Here is a 23,360-nt window from a genome sequence, read left to right on the forward strand (position 1 = left end):
AATCTTTCAATTTGTTTATATGGTATATCACATTGATTTTCATATATTGAAGAATCCTTGCATCCCTGGAATAAACCCAATTTGATCATGGTGTATGAGCTTTTTGATGTGTTGCTGAATTCTGTTTGCTAAAATTCTTTTGAGGATTTTTGCATCTATGTTCATCAGTGATGTTGGCCTGTAGTTTTCTTTTTATGGTGTTGTCTTTGTCTGGTTTTGGTATCAGGGTGATGGTAGTCTTGCAGAATGAGTTTGGAAGCGTTCCCTCTGCAATGTTTTGAAAGAGTTTTAGAAGGATAGGCATTAGCTTTTCTCTAAATGTTTGATAGAATTTTCCTGTGAAGCCATCTGTTCCTGGGCTTTTGTTTTTTGGGAGATTTTTGATCACAGCTCCAATTTCAGTGCTGGTAGTTGGGTTGTTCATAATTGCTATTTCTTCCTGGTTCAGTCTTGACAGATTGAACTTTTCTAAGAATCTGTCCATTTCTTCCAGCTTATCCATTTTATTGCTGTATAATTGTTCATAATAGTCTGTTATAATCCTTTGTATTTCTGCATTGTCTGTTGTAACTGCTCCTTTTTCATTTCTAATTTTGTTGATTTGATTCTTCTTTTTTCTTGATGAGACTGGCTAAAGGTTTGTCAATTTTGTTTATCTTCTCAAAGAACCAGCTTTTAGTTTTATTAATCGTTACTACTTTTTCTTTCATTTTCATTTATTTCTGCTTGGATCTTTGATTTCTTTCCTTCTACTAATTTTGGATTTTTTTTTTCTTTTTCCAATTGTTTTAGGTATAAAGTTAGGTTGTCTGTTTGATGTTTTTCTTGTTTCTTGAGGTAGGATTGTATCGCTTTAAATTTTCCTCTTAAAACGGCTTTTGCCACATTCCATAGGTTTTGAGTTTTGGTGTTTTCATTGTCATTTGTTTCTAGAAATTTTTTGATTTCTTCAGTAATCTGTTGCTTATTTAGAAATGTGTTGTTTAATCTCCATGTGTTTGTGTTTCTTACAGTTTTTTTCTTGTAATTGATATCTAGTCTCATAGCGTTGTGGACAGAGAAGATGCTTGATACGATTTCAGTTTTCTTAAATTTACTGGAGTTTGATTTGTGACCCCAGATGTGGTCTGTCCTTGAGAATGTTCCATGTGCACTTGAGAAGAAGTTCAGTTCAGTTCAGTCACTCAGTCATATCCGCCTCTTCGTGACCCCATGGACTGCAGCACGCCAGGCTTCCCTGTCCATCACCAGCTCCCGGAGCCTACTCAAACTCATGTCCATCACATTGGTGATGCCATCCAACCATCTCATCCTCTGTTGTCCCCTTCTCCCACCTTCAATCTTTCCTAGCATCAGGGTCATTTCCAGTAAGTCGGTCCTTTGCATCAGGTGGCCAAAGTATTGGAGTCAGTCCTTCCAGTGGTTATTCAGGACTGATTTCCTTCAAGATTGACTGGTTGGATCTCCTTGCAGCCCAGGGGACTCTCAAGAGTCTTCTCCAACACCGCAGTTCAAAAGCATCAGTTCTTCAGTGCTCAGCTTTCTTTATAGTCCAATCGCAACATCCATACATGACTACTGGAAAAACCAAAGCTTTGACTAGATGGACCTTTGTTTTTAGTTCTTCTGCATTTGGATGGAATATCCTGAAGAAATCAATGAAATCCATCTCATCTGATGTATCATTTAAGACTTCGTTTCCTTATTAATTTTCTGTTTTGATGATCTGTCCGTTGGTGTGAGTGGGGAGTTAAAAGTCTCCTACTATTATTGTGTTACTGTCAATTTCTCCTTTTATGTCTGTTAGTGTTTGTCTTATGTATTGAGGTGCTCCTCTGTTGAGTGCATTTACAATTATTATGTCTTCCTCTTGGATTGATCCTTGGATCATTATGTAGTGTTCTTCCTTACCTGTTGTAATCTTCTTTATTTTAAGGTCTATTTTGTCTGTGTGAGCATTGCTACTCCAGCTTTCTTCTGCTTCCCATTTGCTTGGAATATAATTTTCCATCCTCTCATTTTCAGTCTATATGTGTCTTGAGGTCTGAAGTGGGTTTCTTGTAGACAGCATATATATGGGTCTTGTTTTTTGTATTCATTCAGCCAGTCTGTGTCTTTTGGTTGGAGCATTTAATCCATTTACATTTAAAGTAATTATTGATATATATGTTCCTATTGCCATTCTTAATTGTTTGGGGTTGATTTTGTAGATCTTTTTTCTTCTCTTGTATTTCTTGACTATATAAGTCCCTTTAACATTTGCTGTAAAGCTGGCTTGGTGGTACTGAATTCTCTTAACTTTTGCTTATCTGAGAAGCTTTTTATTTCTCCATCAATTTTGAATGAGATCCTTGTTGGGTACAGTAATCTTGGTTGTAGATTTTCCCCTTTCAGTACTTTAAATATATCCTGTCATTCCCTTGCCTGCAGATTTCTGTTGAAAGATCAGCTGTTAAGCGTATGTGGTTTCCCTTGTATGTTACTTGTTGCTTCTCCCTTGCTGCTTTTAATATTCTTTCTTTGTGTTTAGTCTTTGTGAGCTTGATTAGTATGTGTCTTGGTGTGTCTCTCCTTGAGTTTATCCTGTATTTGACTCTTTGTGCCCTTTGGACTTGATTGACTATTTCCTTTTCCATGTTGGGGAAATTTTCAACTATAATCTCTTCAAAATTTTTTTCATACCCTTTCTTTTTCTTTTCTTCTTCTGGGACCTCTGTAATTCAAATGTTGGTGCATTTGATATGGTCCCAGAAGTCCCTGAGACTGTCCTCAGCTCTTTTCATTCTTTTTACTTTATTCTGCTCTTCAGAAGTTATTTCCACCATTTTATCTTCCAGCTCACTGATTCATTCTTCTGCTTCAGATATTCTGCTATTGATTCCTTCTAGAGTATTTTTAATTTTAGTGATTGTGTTGTTTGTCTCTGTATGTTTTTTCTTTAATTCTTCTAGGTCTTTGTTAATTGATTCTTGCATGTTCTCCATTTTGTTTTCAAGATTTTTTGATCATCTTTACTATCATTATTCTGAATTCTTTTTCAGGTAGTTTGCCTATTTCCTCTTCATTAATTTGGACTTCTGGTTTTCTAGTTTGTTCCTTCATTTGTGTAGTCTTTCTCTGCCTTTTCATTTTTTTTTTTAAAGTTACTGTGTTTGAGGTCTGTGTTCCCAGGTTTTAAGGAAAGTTGAACTCTTTCCTTGAAGAAAATAAAATTCTTTATTCCTTTTGGTTTCTGCCCTCCTAAGATTGGTCCAGTGGTTTGTGTGAGCTTCATTTAGGGTGAGATTTGTGCTGAGTTATTGTTTGTTTGTTTTTCCTCTGATGGGCAAGGCTGAGTGAGTTGGTAATCCTGTCTGCTGATGGTTGGATTTGTATTTTTGTTTTATTTGTTGTTTACATGAGGTATCCTGCACAGGGTGCTACTGGTGGTTGGATGATGCAGGGTCTTGTATTCAAGTGGTTTCCTTTGTGTGAATTCTCACTGTTTGATACTCCCTAGGGTTAGTTCTCTGGTAGCCTAGGGTCTTGGAGTCAGTGCTGTACTCCAAAAGCTCAGGGCTTGATCTCTGGTCAGGAACGAAGATTCCACACATGGTTTGTTATGGCATTACATGAGATAAAAACAAATATCCAAAAATGAGAAACCAATGATGAACCCCAGACAAATAGCAGTCAAAAAATCAGCCAAATAATAATTAAAATAATGAAACATACACATATACTTACACACCCATGAGCAATGTGAAAACAATCCAATAAAAATGAAGTACAGTAGATTGACCCGGCGAACAAAGGAAATAAAAAGTTATGTTTATCAGTTAAGAACAAAACTAACTAAAACACAAACTGGAAAACAAAACTAAAGCAAGGTGCCAAGTGGGGAATAAAGCAATGAAAACAAAACTGACAAATGTCGAGAGGGAAGGAAAGAAAGTCAGTCTAGGTATGCAAAGTTATTAGAGGTTGATGAAGAAGATTTACATACATTAAAGATTAACTGCAAGGGGAAAAGAACAGTAGGAAAGGCAAACAAAGGAATAAATGTATAAAAAATATAATAGGTTTAAAAAATTAAAAATATAAAAAAGAGAAAAGAAAAGAAATAGAAGAAGAAAGAAAAAGGGAAAAAGAAAATTCCACAGAACGGCAAAACCCCAACATAGAGGCAGAGGTTTATAACAACAATAGAAAGTGTTAGTGAATATACACATATACACCCATAGTCAGAATCAAAACAGTCCAACAAAAATAAAGTACAATAGGTTGACCCAGTGAACAAAGGAAACCAAAAATTATATCTACCAGAACAAAAGTAATTAAAGCACAAACTGGAAAACAAAACTAAAGCAAGGTGCCAATTGGGGAATAAAGCAATGAAAATAAAAGTAACAAATATGTTGAGATGAAAGGAGAGAAAGGAAAGAAAGAATAGATATGCAAAGTTAAATAGAGGTAGATAAGGAAGATTTATATACATTAACGATTAACTGCAAGGGGAAAAGGACAGTAGGAAAAGCAAAGGAATAAATGTGGAAAAAATAATAATAGGTTTAAAAAGTTAAAATTGAAAAAGAGAAAAGAAAGAAAAGAGGAAAGCTCCACAGAACTGCAAAAGCCCAACACAGAGGCAGAGGTTTATGATAATAAAAAATGTAACTGAGAAAAAAAGAAAAAAAGCTTGAAAGCTTAATTGGATTTCTTAGTGCCAATACATTCGACAACTACAACAGAGGGGGTAAAAAAAGGGGGGGGAACCCCCAAAGAATCTACATAACAAGTCAAAAAAAAAGAAGAATAAATGTTTTCCTTGAGTCACTGCTGTCAGAGTCCTTTCCCTCTCTGGAGTCACAGTCTACCTCACCTCTGTAGGATGACCCCTAACACTGTGCTGATCTCTGGACCTGTTGTGGGCGTAGCTTAGATTCTAATCTGGTCCTACGCCTCTGTGTTCTTGCCTCCAATATTGACAGCTATCAGAGCTAGTGCATTTTCTTTCATGGGAGCTCTCAATGGCTTTTTATTTATTCCATCGACAGAGTCTACTTAGTTGATCGTGTGGATTTAATCTGCAGCTTGTACAGCTAGTGGGAAGGTTTTGGGTCTTCTTCCTTAGCCACAGTGCCCCTGGGTTTCAACTGGTTTTATTTCCACTTCTGTATGTGGCTCGACCACTGGGGTTTGCTCCTGAGGCTGCCCTGGAGGACTTGGGTTTGCCCCTGTGAGGTCCAGGTGTGGAGGTGGTGCAGCTGCTTGGGTCACAGGGGTTCTGGCAGCACCCGGTATTCAAGGGGTTTGGCAGCTAAGGCAGCAGGAAATAGAGTGCTCTAGAAGGGTATGGCAACCAGTATTGGCCAATAGGCTCCAGTATTCTTGCCTGGAGAACCCCCTCTCTGACGGAGAAACCTGGCAGGCCACAGTCTACGTGGTTGTGAAGAGTTGGAGACAACCAAAGTGACCCTGCATGCATAGAGGCAGGACTTTTTTTTTGCTGGTGGCAGCTCTGCCCCAGTGAGAGTTGAGCGTGAAGGTGGTGCAGCTGCTTGGCTTGCAGGGACCCTGATGGCGTCAAGGGTCCAGGGACATGGATTGCCTCAAGCGCAGGAGTTAGGGCCCTATCAGGGTCTTTTTTTCAAGCCTCTGTAGCTGGCGATCAGAAGTCCTCCTTGGCCAGTCTTTCTCCATAGCTCCACCCCATTCAGGCACTTAGAGGGTTCCCTTGCCTGGGGTCCTTCTCTGTTGTTTGGTGCATCAGGCACATAGAGGGGCACCCCTGGTTGGGGTCCTACTCTGTAGTTCCATGGGTCAGGCATTTGGTGGGCCAGCCTCTATTGTTCAGCTGCCGATGCTGGTGTGTGGGAAGAGAGAGGCTATGGTGATGGCTCTACCCCCTATGCATGACTCAGCAGTATCACCTTGCTTCCATGGCTGCTTGGCTTTCCTCCACCGGCATTTCCCACCACGATCCCCTCCCTCACACCCCCTCAGTCCGTCTCTCTGCAGTCAACCACAGCCCTTGCCCTGGGATTGCTCCACAATCCCTAAACTCCAGCTCACAGCTGCTGCCCCTTCTTGGAGACCAGGGTTCCTATCTGGGGTATCTATGACTGCTGCAAGGACTGTCTGATTCTCATTCCATTTAGGCTGCCACAGATCCGCTGTCTCACTCTCAGCTTTAAATGTTTCTCCTCTGACTCAGACAGTTGCTCTGCTGTGGGGATCAGACCCCTGCTTCAGTTCCTCTACCCGCCGAGGGCAGGTCCAGTTCTACTAACACTCCTATTTTTCCCCCTAGTTCCTTCCTCCTGCCTAGTTTTGCGTGGTTCTATATATTCTTTTCCACGGGTCTGGTCCTCCTGTCCGCTCTAAGCTGGTGTTCTGCATGCAGTTTTGTGTCTAAAGGTGTATTCCTGATGTATCCGTGGAGAGAGATGTACCCCATGTCCACCTACTACTCCGCCCTTTTGTTCTCCAAGGAGTGATTTTGGGAACTATGTTTAGTATATAAATAGAAATTCCCTGGTGGCTCAGACAGTAAAGAATCTGCTTGCAATGCAAGAGACTTGGGTTTGATCCCTGGGTCTGGAAGATCCCTTGGAGGAGGGAATGGCTACCCACTCTAGTATTCTTGCCTGGAGAATTCCATGGACAGAGGAGCCTGGCGCGCTACATACAGTCCATGGGGTTGCAAAGAGTTGGATACAACTGAGTGACTAACATTTTCACTTCACTTTTCATTTCAGAAAGTCATTTGATATTTTTCATGTTTAAAACAAAATGAACCTAAATGTTGGAATTCTGATATGCTTTCTTTATAAAATTACTGTTTAATAGGAAATTTCTGGTAACTTTTTCTCAAGGTATGGGAGGCAAAAGATTGTGGCAGAACTTATATTTTGAATGTTTTTAAACTCGGTTGATTTTCTTAAGTTTCTAATCTTTCTGAAAAATGTGTATCTGATACAAACATTATCTATTATCTGTTTATCACTAGGAAGCAAGTATAAGCCTAAGATTTCTTTTCTCCTAAACTTATAGTTAATATATACTCTTTCAAAGACACAATTTATTAAATGAAGGTCAAGGGGAAAAGGTATGTTGTAACTGTCTTTAGAATTCACTTTTCCTTTCCTTTTCCATTTTTCTGTATCTAATAGAAGTCTGAAGTGGGTGAACTTGCCAGGAGACGTTGCATACTCTTGAAGAGAGAAATGCCATAACTCTAGTCCAGAAGCAGGTCATCTCTGCTAGTAAAGATTACAATTTACATTAAACTGCTTAGAAAACCAAATCCTTAGGCAGAAGCTAAATGATATCTGCTGTTAGTGGGATGGTGAAAGAAATGTATTTTGCTTATTATTGAACAAATATGGAAATGGTATTGCTGATGGCAAAGATAGTGAAGTGCTCACTTTTTTGAAGATAAATGTATGGTCTCAGTATATTATGTTTTAAGTACATTTATGGATAATTGTACTTATTAAGGAAAGATGATTTGAAAAAAAGACTTCAGGCACTATTTAAATTATTCATTGGCTATGGCCATTTTTAATTGGAAGCTTACATTCCATGGTGTTAACCTGTACATATTTTATCAACATACTTATGTTTGTGTAAATAGTAACAGTACCCACTACACCAGGGCACACTTGGATTGGGCCTTTCCTACACACCCTTGAGCTGTCCCTCCTCACTCTGCCCCTCATGCACAGGAATATCTGCTGGGGGTCTCAGGCTTCTCATAGTCAGGGGAGCCCAAGGGTTTTGTCCACTCATTCCCCTTCCTCTCCGGTACAGCTCTCTTCTCACTCCTCCTTGTGTGGCTGCTCAAGGGAGTTCTTAGCACGGGTCATGGTCATGGCCCAGGTCCACTCTCTATGAGGCTGCCGAGGTAGGAGGAGATCCAAGATGGAGACGATGCTGGTCTGTCCACTGCCTGCATGATACCTCCCACGTCCTCTCCTGATTCTCTGGACTTTCTCTTTTTCTCCTTCCATTTTATGCTTTAAAAGACTGTAAGATTCTGTGACTTATAGTGGTTGTTTTTCTGCCAGGTGGATAAAATAGGACATAGCAGGACCCATTATTGATACTAAAGGAATATCGTGTGTACTCTTCTGTGCCTTTTTTTTTAAATGTCAGAACTTATTAATTGCCTTTAAAATGTTTTAAATAAAAAATATATTCTTTTTCAGATGCTTTTCCATTATAAGATATTGAGCATAGTTCTCTGGGCTATGCAGTAGGTCCTTTTTGGTTATCTATTTTATATATAGTACTGTATATCTGTTAATCCCAAACTCCTAATTTGTCTCTCTCCACACCCTTTCCCCTTTGGTAACCGTGAGTGTATTTCTGTTTTGTAAATAAGTTCATTAGTATATATATGTGTGTGTGTATATATATATATATATTTTTTTTTTTTTAGATATCACATGTAAATGATATATTTGTCTTTCTCTGACTTACTTCACTGAGTATGATCATTTCTAGGTCCTATTATATTGCTGCAAATGGCATTATTTCATTCTTTTTTATGGTTGAGTAATATTCCAGTGTGTGTGTGTGTGTGTGTGTGTGTGTGTGTGTGTGTATACACATACTACATCTTCTCTATCCAGTCGTCTGTTGATGGACATTTAGGTTGCTTCCATGCCTTGACAGTTGTAAAGAGTGCTGCCTGTAGCAGGTATTTTATTTCTAAAACCCAAAACTGATTTTTTTCCACTCTTGGCTGAACTTCAGTACTTTTGCCCAGCACTTCAGTTCTACTTTTTCTGGAAAATACTTCCCCAGCCCTGTGGTTCCAGTGGAGCAGCCATCTCTCTCATGTTCTGCCATTTGTGGTCATAGTTGTTTAGATTAGGTGGGTCTGTAACTCAGGCTGCCCTAGTTGGAACCCTTCCCTAGGAGCTTCCAAATTTTATCTGTGGAAAGAGAGTCAGTCTCCCTCTTATATTGTAACTGGGAAGACAAGCAGTAGGCAGTTAAGTTTCTTGTTGTGTGGAGAAAGGTAGCATAGAGAGCTGAAGAGACGAGAGAAGGACAGGTAGTTCTTGGCACTTAACTTCCTGCTTCCAGCTGACTCACAGTCCGCCTGCATCCTTATCTTCCTCATGTTGCAGGAATCTTCAAGGTAATACCCCCTTTCCTAATTTTTTTTAGTTGACTTTCTGACACTTAACATTTATCATGAACACTAGGGATTCGAATTCTATTGATTTCTGTCTTAAAAAACATAATAAACTTCTTTAATTTCACCACAAATTCAAGGAATAAAACTAAAGGTATTGGTCGAATTGTTCACGTGAGAAGGAAAAGCAGTCCCTGACAACTGGGAACTGTCTGGTGCTTATTTTGGTATTCTGTTGTACATCAACAATTGCATAAAACATTATCATCAAACAAGGCCACTCTGTCCGTGATGAAGTGAGACAAAATACCAAGACCCTGCTCCCCCTCATAATCTGTGTAAGTAGAGACAAAACCAGGGTCAGCCTGCCAACCACAAAAATCCGAAGCCTTCCCCTGTCCTGACTAATATGAACAGCTGCTGCTGTCCTATCAGTGATGGCTTTGGCCTTGTTTCACTCCTCCTGCCTTATTAGTAAGACTTATTAAGATGCCTAATCACAGAAGTGCTGCACTTCCTGACAGTATCCTATTCAAAGTCCCACTTCTGTGAATCCAACCCCAAATCTTCTACTACAAGCCCACATCTTTTAAGTCCTTTCTCAGACACCCGCAATTCCCCATGCTGTGCTGTGCTCCCTTGTGCAGTGAGCAGAAAACGCAACTTGTTGAACTACATGTGTTTGTTACCAGTGGTCTTTGGCTGGAGGGTGTTAACACATGGAACCTTTAAACCTGTTTTGCTTGAAGAGTTCTTGTTAGATTTAGGCTGAAGATACTTAGGTGTACTCTAGACAGTGTTCTGTCTAGAGCTCCCATTGTGTGATTATAGTTTATTGATAAAATACGGTAACCTTTGCTTTTTCAGTTATTGTAGAAGAATAATAAAAGACAAGGTGAAAGGGCATTTCATGAAAGACACTTGTACTGCAATCTGACTTATATAGCACTTTGCTTCCCCCACCAGAAAATAACAGTTAATATTTTAACTACTTTAACCAGGGACTGTCTCCTGGAAATGTAAAAGTTGTATTGCGATTGCATTTTGACTAAAACCTCAAGGTGGCAGTAAATTCCTACAAGTCTTAGGTGCTTAGTTTGGAATTTGTCATTTTTCATCTAATCATTCAAAATTGTACAGTGAGTCTGCAGTCACATTTAATTCTGTTTCATACTATTTAAGGGGTGTTCAGAAAGAAGATAAAGTTCTAGACAAGCTTTATACTGTTATTACTGTTTACTGATTAAAAAGAATTTACCAGGTAAAAGGCTGAGGAACATTGCAACAGATTATATGCTTTAGAGTTACTACAGAAACGAAGTATGGAATAAAACAAAGGAAACGTTAGAACTTTTTATACAGATCAACGTGCTCTGAAGGGATGTGGTTGTAAACAGTTTAATTTGTCTATTAAATTAATAGCCCTGTTGTGAGCTTTTGTTCTCCACTTCCCCAGTTTTATCCTCAACATTCTTTAAATAGTTTTGTATGATTCTGTTTTACCCAATGATCTATCTATAATCAATAGGATTTCTAGACTATTATTAATTAGGAATAGCCTAACTGATAATTTCATAAAGGACATTTATAAATGGCAAGTTTGTAAATATTAATTCATATTGGAAAATAAATTATTTCACAGATCTTTAACATAAAGATCTAAAACAAGGCCATTTCATAGTTCTTTCTCATATCGTCATTCTCTTCATTGTCATTGTTACATTATCTCTCATTGTCATTCATACATTGATTTACACCCAAATTTAGAGTTATGTTTTAGTGATCCCAGTATATAGACACACAATAGTATGAGCTTTGAAAATTGGGAAACAGGATTTCTGTAGCCTTACTAGATTAAAGTTAAACAGTACTGTATGTATTGGGGCTTCCCAGGTGGTTCAGTGGCAAAGAATCTGCCTGCCAATGCAGGAGATGCGGGAGACAGATTCAACCCCTGGGTTGGAAAGATACACTGGGGAAGGGAATGGCAACCATTAATTACCAGTTTAGAAATTATTAAAATATGGATGGTCTGAAATTTTAAGATATTATTTTATCTCTTCACTTAATTTTATTAACTCTATTTTAAACTATTCAACTCTATTCTTAAGGTTGTAGTATAGTAATAAATGGCTTTGTTAACCACAGTAAATATAACTTTAATTTTCATAATTCATATGATTTATTTTTATCATTTTTTTAATGGTAATTTCTCTTAGGCAGTCAGAAATTTTACATGAAGAATGAAAGAGGTTAGTCATGAGTTTTTTTATTTTTGACCAGGGTAAAATATAAAGTTAGAAGCAAATACATCCTGGGATTTCCCTGGGGGTCCAGTGTTTAGGACTCTGTGCTTCCAATGTAGGGGACATAAGTTTGACCCCTGGTCGGGGACTAAGATCCCACATGCCACAGGGTGAGCCAAAAAGTGTATATAAAAAAAGAAGCATAGACATCTGACATGTATATTTATTCCTGAAATGTTAATAACTCTTCATAGTATAAAATTTCCAAAATAGTCATTTTTAATATGGCAGTTATTCTCAATAGTTATACATGACTAGTTTATTTCAAATAGTGTTTTGATTTATTTGTAATACTTGAAAAAAATAGTAAAAAGTCTTTTTTAATATTTTCATTATAGAATATATCTTAGTGAGACACCTATAACATTATCCCCCACAGAGAGCCACTAATTGTGCTCTGTGTGTGTGTATGTGTGTGTGTGTGTGTGTATTGTCTTTAAGGACATTATTTTTAAAGATCTATCAGTGTCATTCAAAAAGAATTTTAACTGTAGATTCAGTATAAGTTAGACTTATTTTTAGCTTATGTGCCTGAATTCCATTTTTCAGATGGAGAGCATAATAGTAAATATAAATATGACTCCCTATTTGTGATCCCCAGCTTTAAATGTAGTAAGTCAGTCTCCATCAGTAATTATTTGTAATTGTTGACTCTAGTGGTGATTAGTACTGGCTGTCAGCAGAGGGCGCCTTGAGGTTTTCCCTAGTAGAATCCCAAGATAACTGGCAGCCCGAGTCTAGACTGTTTTCAAATTGTCTTCGTAAGAGTAAAGACGTTTCTAACATTTCTTCATTTTCTGTCTCAATTTTAAAACTCCCAGACTATCTGGCAAGGGATAAGAAGAGCTTCCAAAAAAAGCCAGCTGCAGTCCCAGCTGATAGCACAAACAGGTGTGTGATGATCCTATGTCGTGAAATCTGATGGGTGTGCAGACTCCCTGAATTCTTTCTCCCAGCCCCTTTCAAACTCCATCCACTGTCAGTAGCTCTCCTGTAGAGACCAAAATGGCAGCCAGAAAAGAAAGCCTGTGGTTTTAAAACAGTCTAATTTAGTCCATGAGAAAGTAGCTACCAAATGGAAAAGAGGAAGCCTGAGGGGGAACTAGCGCCTAGGTAACCTTCTGGATGACCTAGGGCAGTGGCTTCCTTTCTGACAGGGACACTTGTCCTAACGCATACACATGTATGCGCACATACCTACCACTCACACACATCTAAAACAGAAGTATCTTTAAACAACATTTGCCCTTATAATGTATGAAGGAGGGATCTACATTTCTGAATACTAAGGTGAAATATAGAAAAAAAGCAGGGTTTTTTTTCAAGGAACCTGACAAACTTGACTTGAAACTGTGTTTGGCAGAAACAAAAGGCCAATAAGCACCTAAAACACTTCCAAGGAAGAATAAGGTAAGGGGATATTGTCTTACCAGATACTAGAATTTTAATAAAGATTTTGTAGTTAAACAGTGAGGTATCATTGCAAGACTGGATGCTGAGATCAGTGGAAGAGGACAGAGACTGTAGGAGCTCACTTGGCCCACTTGGACATTCGCGGATGCTTGATACACAAGAGACGGAGAACCGCAGAGCCATGGGGAAAGAGTGGACTTTTCAATAGTGGTTGTGGAAAAATAGTTACCCCTATTGGAAAATACAGAAGCTGGACTTCTACCTTAAAACAAAAATTGATTTCAGATGGAGAATTCTGGAGAGATGGTGATGACAGCAGCATGGTGTTTCAGTCTCTTATTTTTCACCTAAAAGTAGTCAGAGAAACCAGATAGCAGAACCAAAAGTTCATGGATTCCATTTACGATAAAATGGAGACGTTTCCCTACAAACCCCGAGCTATAGGTGGATGGGGCTAACCCACCATTAGCCACAAACACAAATAGCATCTGGGTAGGAGGAAGAGGGAAGCAACAGGGAAGAGGAGACCCTTAAAGTAGCCAACAGGGATTCACTGGAAAGCAGCAAGGGCTACTTTGAGAAGAGCGGCTGACACCTTCAGAGGTTTTGCGCTCTCCACTACCAAGGGCCTTGGAGGAAGATGGACTGAAGGTGTGGAGAAACCCAGCCCCATGAACTTTCCAAATGGTCAGGGGTCCACACTGAGGAGAAACTTCTGGGAATAGAATCAAAGTTGACCAAGATAGAGACAATAGAGACTAAGGAGAGAGAAGGTACAGACTGAAGTGGGTTGTGGTAACAGAAACAAAAAGAGCTCAGAAAATAAGCCACCATATTTTTAAGCATCACATAGAAAAAACTCAAGAGGAAACTCTAATATTGGAGAAGGTGTCCTGTGCCTTGCTTACTCTAGCTGTCCAGGAAAACCATTTTCATATTAAAAGAAAGTATCAAATTCAAATCCCGTACAAAGTTAGTATAAGAGAAAGATGGTTAAGAAGTAGAATAACATCCCTATGCTGGAAAGACATGTCTACAAGTCAAATCAGAACAGTGATCTACTATTTCAAAACCACTCACAGATATTAAAAGAATGTTACAAGACATGAAAGAACGAAATATTTCACAATTAGAAAAACTCAGAAATGAGGTAACAGAACTCAGCAAACAATAAAAAATAAAAGAAAAAAATCATTTCAAAAGGGAAGATGAAACTAAAAGGAGCACGAGTGAATAAACCCAGTCAGTTCAGTTGAGTCGCTCAGTCGTGTCCAACTCTTTGCGACCCCATGAACCACAGCACGCCAGGCCTCCCTGTCCATCACCAACTCCCAGAGTCCACCCAAACCCATGTCCATTGAGTCGGTGATGCCATCCAACCATCTCATCCTCTGTTGTCCCCTTCTCCTCCTGCCCTCAATCTTTCCCAACATCAGGGTCTTTTCCAGTGAGTCAGCTCTTCACGTCAGGTAGCCAAAGTACTGGAGTTTCAGCTTCAACATCAGTCCTTCCAATGAACACACAGGACTGATCTCCTTTAGGATGGACTGGTTGGATCTTCTTGCAGTCCAAGGGACTCTCAAGAGTCTTCTCCAACACCACAGTTCAAAAGCATCAATTCTTTGGTTCTCAGCTTTCTTTATAAACCCAATACATAGTCCTTGAAAGAAACAAGTGAAAAGAGGAAAATGAAAAAGTCAATAAAGTAGGAGTTGAAAGGGCTTCAAGAGGAAATGACAAATATTGAAGACAAAGAAAATCGATTACATGGATTATGATATCCCAGAAGAAGAAAGCCAAAGTGAAGGCATAGAGCAACACTAAAAAATGTAATTACAAAAAAATTTCCTGAGATTAAAAAAGGATTTGAATTTTATGTTGAAAGTATAATTGAGAATATTGAATCAGAAGAAACAGTAATAGGACATATTCTAGTGAAATTACTAAATTTTGAGGAAAAATAAATACTTGGAGGTTATCTAAAAAGCATATGACATATCACTGGATTTTTCAGTGGAATGCTTTATCCCAGAAGAGAATTGAGAAACATATTTAAGATACTCAAGGAAAGAAAGTGTAAGGCAGAGATTTTATATTCAGCACACTTTAAGAAATAAAGGCCACAAATTGTCAGCAAACAAGCACTCAGGGAACAATACGGATGTACTTGGAGGTATTGCAGGCCTGGTTCCAGACCACTGCAATAAAGCAAATATAACAATAAAGTGACTCGCATAAATTTTTTGGTTTCCTGGTGTGTATAAAAGTTATGTTTTCACTATACTTTAGTCTATTAAGTGTGCACTAGCATTATGTCTAAAAGAACAATGTACTTACCTTAAATAATGCTGTTGGGAAAACGGTGCCAATAGACTTGCTTGAAGGAGGTTTGCCACAAACTCAATTTTTTTGACCCTACTGCATGGCTTGTGGGATCTCAGGTCTCTGACCAGGGATTGAACCCAGGCCATGGCAGTGAAAACACCAAACGTAACCTTTACCACCAGGGAACTCCCCCAGCAATATTTTAAAAACTCAATATCTGCAAAATGCAATAAAGTGAAGTGCGATAAAATGAGGTATGCCTATATTCCAGTGAATGCTGCCTAGACAATCTATAAGAGAATGAGCTTCAGACAACCCAAATGACTAGAGAGGTATCACAGTACAGGTATTAGATATATATAACTGTATAATTAACACTGGGGGTTAAGCGTTGTGTTATATTATTTTAGAGATAATATGCATTTCGAGTTAAAACACTGTTTTTCAGCCTATATCTTTAGTGTGAGATGCTGTTTCTTGCAAAATCTACTACTAGTTTTAATAAGTATCTCACCAACAGTAGTGCTGCAAAAATCAAACTTGAATAAATTAAATGCCTGATTATTATCTGATTCAGCAAAGAAGTCATTCAGATCACTAGTGAATGAGATTCCTTCCAACGTGAATATTGGTTGATTTATATATATGTATATATACATTAAGGAGTAAGACAAATGTGAAGATGTGTATCACAAGTTCACTCATTTTCAATGATGCAAAGGACCTCTTTGATGAATTGGGTAGTGGTTCTTAAGTACTTTCTCCTTTTGGGGGTATTATTCCAAAATGTAATGGCTATAGACACACTATACTTTTAAGTTTAATTTGCATTATTAACATTTCCTTCATCACTTTCTTAAGTCTAAGCAATCATAAAAAACAATAAATCAAGCCCAAATTTGTAGCCTTTGTCAGTTTCTGTGATGTGCATACTGCCACCATGGTTGATTTCAGGCTGCCAGTGAGTTGCCACTGAAGGCAGGGTTGAGAAGAGTTGTGAAGCCTCTCTTCATGATAGAGTACTATGGGGTTTCCACCATGCAGTTATAATCGATGTCAAACCTTTAAAAGCATAGCTAGTGATAACATGTAGTAAAATATTTAGGAGATGAGAAGTTTTGGTATTTTCTACCTTTTCTTTCTATATAATTTAATTGTAAGCTTATATAATTTAATTTTTTGTAATGGATATATTTAACAACCAGCTTGCAAAGTTCCTGAAAATGTAACAACTGGCTCTCCTGAGCTGATATGAGTTGGCCCTAGCATACCACTTGATAAGAGGGAGGGAGGATATGTAGTGTGTAATGGCTTGAGAAAGTGGAGTATAACTGTTTTAAGAATAGGAAGAGTATATGAATCTTTAAAATGTTTTCTGTATTATTGGTGTTTATTTTGGCTGTTCTGGGTCTTTGTTGCTTGGCGGGCTTTTCTCTAGTTGCTGCCAAAGGGGGCTACTCTCTAGTTTCGATGTGAGGGCTTCTCTTTGGAGTGGTGACTCTTGTTGCAGAGCATGGACTCTAGGGCACATGGGCTTCAGCAGTTACAGCATATGGGCTTAGTAGTTGCAGCTCCCAGGCGCTAGTGCACAGGCGCAATAGTTGTGGTGCATGGGCTTTGTTGCCTTGTGGCATATGGGATCATCCCAAACCAGGGATCAAACTTGTGTCTCTTGCCTTGGCAGGCAGATTCTTGACCACAGACAGAATCCTCTGCATTCTTGAGAATCAGAATTCTCATATGGAAGAAAGGAGATATAACAGAAAAGTGGTTACATAAAAGCTTGAGTTGTAATTGGAATCATCGATATCAATATGTGATATTATCATATCAGTAACAACTATTTTGTATATATTTTGTAGTTCTGTCCAATGAACAGTCCAAAAACAATAATCAACCCAGAAATAGTGTGCATCCTTTATGCTTAGATTGTGATACAGTGTAAATTCTCATTATAATTTCTCATTAAAAGAAAACAGGGCTTTGGGGAGGAGTGGTCAAATTGAGGACTTGGGCATGAAATGAGCAAGACAAGCCTGCAGCATATGCTGTATTACCAGAGAGAGAGAGAAAACTGTCAAATACTGCTAGGGTTACATCAAGAGGGTTCAGAGGCCAGCTTTAAAGGCCAGTGGTCAAAGATGGGACAATTTGAGCTCAAACAGGAGGATAATTACAATGGATTGAAGCTCATAAAAATGTTTACATTGAAAAGCTTATAATGACTGTGTGTATGTGCACATGTGTGTATATACCCTTTGGAGAATTATAAGGAAGCAACTGGAGAAGGCAATGGCAACCCACTCTGGTACTCTTGCCTGGAAAATCCCATGGACGGAGGGACATGGTAGGCTGCAGTCCATGGGGTCGCGAAGAGTCGGACACGACTGGGCGACTTCACTTTCACTTTTCACTTTCATGCATTGGAGAAGGAAATGACAACCCACTCCAGTGTTCTTGCCTGGAGAATCCCAGGGACAGCAGAGCCTGGTGGGCTGCTGTCTATGGGGTCGCACAGAGTCAGACACGACTAAAGTGACTTAGCAGCAGCAACAGCAAGGAAGCAACTCATCATCTTGAAAACTGGTGACTAAAGAGAATGAGTCCAACATTTACCCTGCTTTGCCTGTATGAGCTATACCACTTGGTAACAAAAGAGTAGATTATTATAAAGGTAATATAACAAATAAATGAAAATAATATTGCTATTTGGCAATTTCTAATGAATGGCCATAAGCATTAAACATTAATGACTGCTAATATCACAAAGAGATAATCAGAAATCATATGCCTTTTATTGTCTTGAACCTAAGTCTAATCCAGTTTCTGTATGCAACTGACAATTTCAGAAATTCAGAAAACAAGAAAATTTTGGATTGTACCAACAAAATGCAATCATCAAATCCAGTCTGTGGGAAACTCTACAGGTTAAATGGCTCAGGTTCTTCACCTGAAAATGCATAAGGAAATGAAAGGGATAAAGGGAGAACTTATAGAATAAGAGAACTCAAAAGACATATTTTTAAAAAATGAGGCAAGAATAACTGATAGCGTGTTGACAAAGTAATTTTTAAAAAGCAGAGGAATGATTATCATAAAAGCTAGATGGGAACTTCTCTGGTGGTCCAGTGGTTAAGAAATCACCTTCCAATGCAGGGGACACAGGTTCAATCTCTGGTGGGAAAACTAAGATCCCACATACTGTGGGGCAACTAAGCTCATCTAGAGAAATCTGTACTTCAACTACTGAATCTGCATTCTCTAGAATCAGTGGTCTGCAACAAGAGAAACCTGTGCTCAATGAGAAGCCCTTGTGACACAACTAGGGAAAACCCACACATCACAGCAAAGACTCAGAGCAGCCAAAGAATGCAAAAAGCTAGATGGGAAGCTTCTTCATGTGGGAAGAGGAAGAGTGGCGACTGGGATGGGACACAGGGAGGAAGCTTCTGGAGGTGCTGACAAGATTCTACTTCTTGACCAAAGTATGTTTGACTTGTAATTTCTTGAGTTTTATGTGTGTTTTGCATGCTTTTTCTGTCTTCACGTTTTATTTTACAATAAAAATATTTTAAACAATTCCAGATGAATTTTGAGCTTGTGCCAACGTGCTTATGTATCTCACCTGTGAACCAAGCCTTGGTTCTCTTCCTGTCAGTTAATTGGAGGGAACATCTATTGGGCCACAGGTGTGAACTGAAGGAGTGGTGTTGGTTCTCAGAGGCAAGTGAGTGGGGGGACTGGACAATGTGTTTGGTTACTTATCTGTGCCTTCTGAATCTGCTTAGTCCTCCCTGATCCTTCCTGATCCCCAACTTACCTCCTCTTGTGTGCAACTCGTGATGAATGGTTCTGGTCACATAGTCCCTTGGTGTCCCGTGATCAGAGAGTCAGTCTCTACTAAGGGCTAAAAGCAAGTCAAAAGCTGCTTTACAAATGATATCTAACTCCCTGCTATTGTTCCAGAGCCCTGGTGGTCTAAAGTCCAGCTCTCCTCTGTGAGACTTGCCAGAGACTGCAGGGCATCCTTATCTACCACAGGTACCTCTAGCTCATAGGATTTGACATATCCTAATCCATGTGGCAGGCCTGCTTGGAGCACAGCCTACAGCTGCTGCCAACTCCTCCCTTACTATGGAGGTCATTCAAAACTAGCAGTGTATGGAGTCATCCAGCCAAAAGGTTGAATTCCCCAAAATGCACACTGTCTCCAAAATCTGTAGAGGACTACTATTTGGTGTGCTTCCTTAGCAGTAGATTGTACAAGGTGCAGTAAATTGGTCTTTCCTTGGATGGTATGTTTCAGCAGGACTCAGGTCACCCAGTCTCACTCAGAACAGCTTCATTAACAGGGCAAGTCCTCGAATGATTGTGTAGTCATCTTCCACTTTCTGATGGTATTATATGTCTTATCAGCACTTAGAGGCCTCCATGACTCCCACTGCATCCTCCCAGGGCTCAAGTAGTTTAACAAAATGTCATAATGTAAGCAACCAGCATCATATCCTGTGGAGTGCCCAGATAATCAAAGTCCCTTTGGACTGTATTGTAACAGAGAGCAGGAGAATTAATGTAACCCTGGGGCAAGACCATGAGTGCATATTGATAGCTGTTGCAAATAAATGTGATTTGCTTCTGATCTTTTTTCCTCATAAGGATTTAAAAGACTGCATTTTCCAGTTTAATAGCTACATACAATATGCTGGAGTTTGTCAATCTGTTCCATTAAACATAGCTCATCGAAATCATAGCACAGCAGCTCAGACTGGGGCTATCACTTGGTTAAGTTTATAGCAGTGCACTGTTCTGCCCTGATATGTGTGATTTTTTGCTGGGCCTGTAACAGAAGTCTGTCTCAAATTGCCTGCTGAGGGATTCTGCAAGAATTAGGGAGAGGGGTGTGTAGGGGACAGAAATCAGAAAATTTGAGAATAGAGAAGATTTTATCTATGTTATAGAGATGTGAAGAATAGAAAATTAACATAACTAGAAAAACAATTCCGTAGCTTCTTCTCAGTGTTGAGAGCCCATGTTTGGTTATAACCCTAAAACCATAGTTGTTGTTGAGTTTCTCAGTCATGTATGACTATTTGTGACCCCATGGACTATAGCACACCTGGGTTCCCTGTCCTTCACTATCTCCCAGAGTTTGCTCAAACTCGTCCATTGAGTCAGTGATGCCATCCAACCACCTTATCCTCCATTGCCCCCTTCTCCTGCCCTCATTCTTTCCCAACATCTTTTCCAGTGAGTCGGCTTTTCACATTAGGTGGCCAAAGTATTGAAGCTTTAGCTTCAGCATCAGTCCTTCTGATGGATATTCAGAGTTGATTTCCTTTAGGATGAACTGGTTTTATCTCCTTCCTGTCCAAGGGACTCTCAAGAGTCTTTTCTAACACCACAGTTCGAAAGCATCAATTCTTCTGCTACTTGACTATGATTTTCTTCCAGCAAAACTCAGAGGACAGTAGGAAGAGTCAGAGAGTTGGGTCACCCAGGGTCAGAAGGACTACAGGACAATGGAATTTTAAGGCTGTGTTCCAGTATTCTTGCCTGGAAAATCCCATGGACAGAGGAGGCTGGTGGGCTACAGTCCATGGGGGCCACAGAGTCAGACACAACTGAGCAAATTTTTTTTTTGCCACACCATGGGACAGATCTTAGTTCCCTGATCAGGGATTGAACGCTTCCCTGGCAGAGAAAGCACAGAGTCCTAACCACTAGGCTAGGGAATTGCCCGAGACTGTGCTTTTAATACATTTTCCATTTCTTCCATGGATGTTGATCCAGTTAAGTAATGCTTGTTATTTCTATTTTTTAAGAAAAGTTTGTATTCGTACATATTTTTAAAGTTTTAGCATAGAGTTGTAGGTAATATTTTGTAAAGAAAAAAAATTCCTTCGTTTTTCCATGGAATTCTCCAAGCAAGAATACTGGAGTGGGTAGCATGTGCTTCTCCAGGGGATCTTCCCAACCCAGGGATCAAACCCTAGTCTTCCACATTGCAGACAGATTCTTTACCATCTGAGCCACTAGGGAAGGCCCATATCTATGGTTAGCACCCCCCATTTCTTTCCTGCCTATCTGTATATATTCCTTTTTCTTGACTAGCTAGAGACTGGTGTTTTCATTTTGCTCCTCAGGGAAGCTGTTCTTAGGTTTATTTTTCAGTTGCACTGGTTCTAAGCCCCTTTTAGGGCTATTCACTCTGATTCTGTTTCCTGCATTAGACAGTAGGCTGTGAGTAGAAAGAGACACACCTGGGGGTTCCTCTGACCCCCAGGAACACTTGACTCCAATGTCTTCCACAACCATGGATTCAGTTCATTTTGATAAGATTGACTTAAATCTTCCTGTTTGGTAATTTTTCTTTAGATTCTAAAAGAAATTAGAAATTTGATTAAATCTGCCCTAGTTTTTTTTTAGTTTAGGGCTTATTAGTATGGGTTTTTCCACTTCCAACAAATCAATGGAAAATTTTTACACATTCTATCTTATAGGTTAAACAGATCTAGGCAAATTATTGTATACAGGATGGATAACAACAAGGTCCTACTGTATAGCACAGGGGACTCTATTCAGTGTCCTGTGACAAACCAAAATGGAAAAGAATATATATATGTTTCTGGGTGCCTCTTGAGAAACCTGTATGGAGGACAGGAAGCAACAGTTAGAACTGGACATGGAACAACAGACTGGTTCCAAATCGGAAAAGGAGTACGTCAAGGCTGTATATTGTCACCCTGCTTATTTAACTTATATGCAGAGTACATCATGAGAAATGCTGGACTGGATGAAGCACAAGCTGGAATCAACACTGCCAGGAGAAATATCAATAACCTCAGATACATTACCTTATGGAAGAAAGTGAAGAAGAACTAAAGAGCCTCTTGATGAAAGCGAAAGAGGAGAGTGGAAAAGTTGGCCTAAAGCTCAACATTCAGAAAGCTAAGATCCTGGTATCCAGTCCCATCACTTCATGGCAAATAGATGGGGAAACAGTGGAAACAGTGGCTGACTATTTTTTGGGCTCCAAAATCACTGCAGATGGTGACTGCAGCCATGAAATTAAAAGACGCTTACTCCCGGAAAAGAAAGTTATGACCAACCTAGACAGCACATTAAAAAGCAGAGACATTACTTTGTCAACAAAGGTCTGTCTAGTCAAGGCTATGTTTTTCCAGTAGTCATGTATGTATGGATGTGAGAGTTGGACTATAAAGAAAGCTGAGCGCAGAAGAATGATGCTTTTGAACTGTGGTATTGGAGAAGACTCTTGAGAGTCCCTTGGACTGCAAGGACATCCGACCAGTCCACCCTAAAGGAGATCAGTCCTGGGTGTTCTTGGAAGGACTGATATTGAAGCTGAAACTCGAATACTTTGGCCACCTGATGTGAAGAGCTGACTCATTTGAAAAGACCCTGAGGCTGGGAAAGATTGAGGGGAGGAGAAGGGGACAACAGAGGATGAGATGGTTGGATGGCCTCACCGACCCAATGGACATGAGTTTGAGTAAACTCCGGGAGTTGGTGATGGACAGGGAGACCTGGTATGCTGCGGTTCACAGGGTCGCAAAGAGTCGGACACAATTGAGCGACTGAACTGAACTGATAAATAATGGAGTCACTCTGCTGTACAGAATAAATTAACATAACATTGTAAACAACTATACTTCAAAAAAAAATTTTAAAGGCTCTATTTACTGGGAGTAGGGGACAGGGCATGCAGGAAAGGAAAGAGATGTCAGAAAACTATTTCTGAAATTGGACTTAAGAACTGATGTTTGAATTGTTATCCAGCTAGCAACTTGCTGGCTTTGGGTATAGCTTCATTGCACAGTACTAATGGTATGAATACAATAGAATTGAAGAGGTTAATTTTCTTTCTGCAAGAATGTTTTGGTAGAGTGTTTGTGAGTGGGTGAGATAATGGGCATTTGGGCTTCTTGTATGCTGTGCGGGGAGATGAATATCATTACAGCCGGTATGATGGACTATTTGGTAATATCAAAAGACTTAAATGTGCACATACCCTTTGTCCCAGAAATACTGCTGCTAAGAATATATCCTAGGATAATAATATAGACAAAAGGGCAAAGATATATGTATGTGCATAGGTATTCATTGCATCAGTTTAGAACAGAAAAATGGGAACTGGAAGTTTTGAATAATAGTTATTTGTATAG

The sequence above is a fragment of the Dama dama genome, chromosome 13 (assembly GCF_033118175.1).
Source record: "Dama dama isolate Ldn47 chromosome 13, ASM3311817v1, whole genome shotgun sequence".
Lineage (NCBI taxonomy): Eukaryota > Metazoa > Chordata > Mammalia > Artiodactyla > Cervidae > Dama > Dama dama.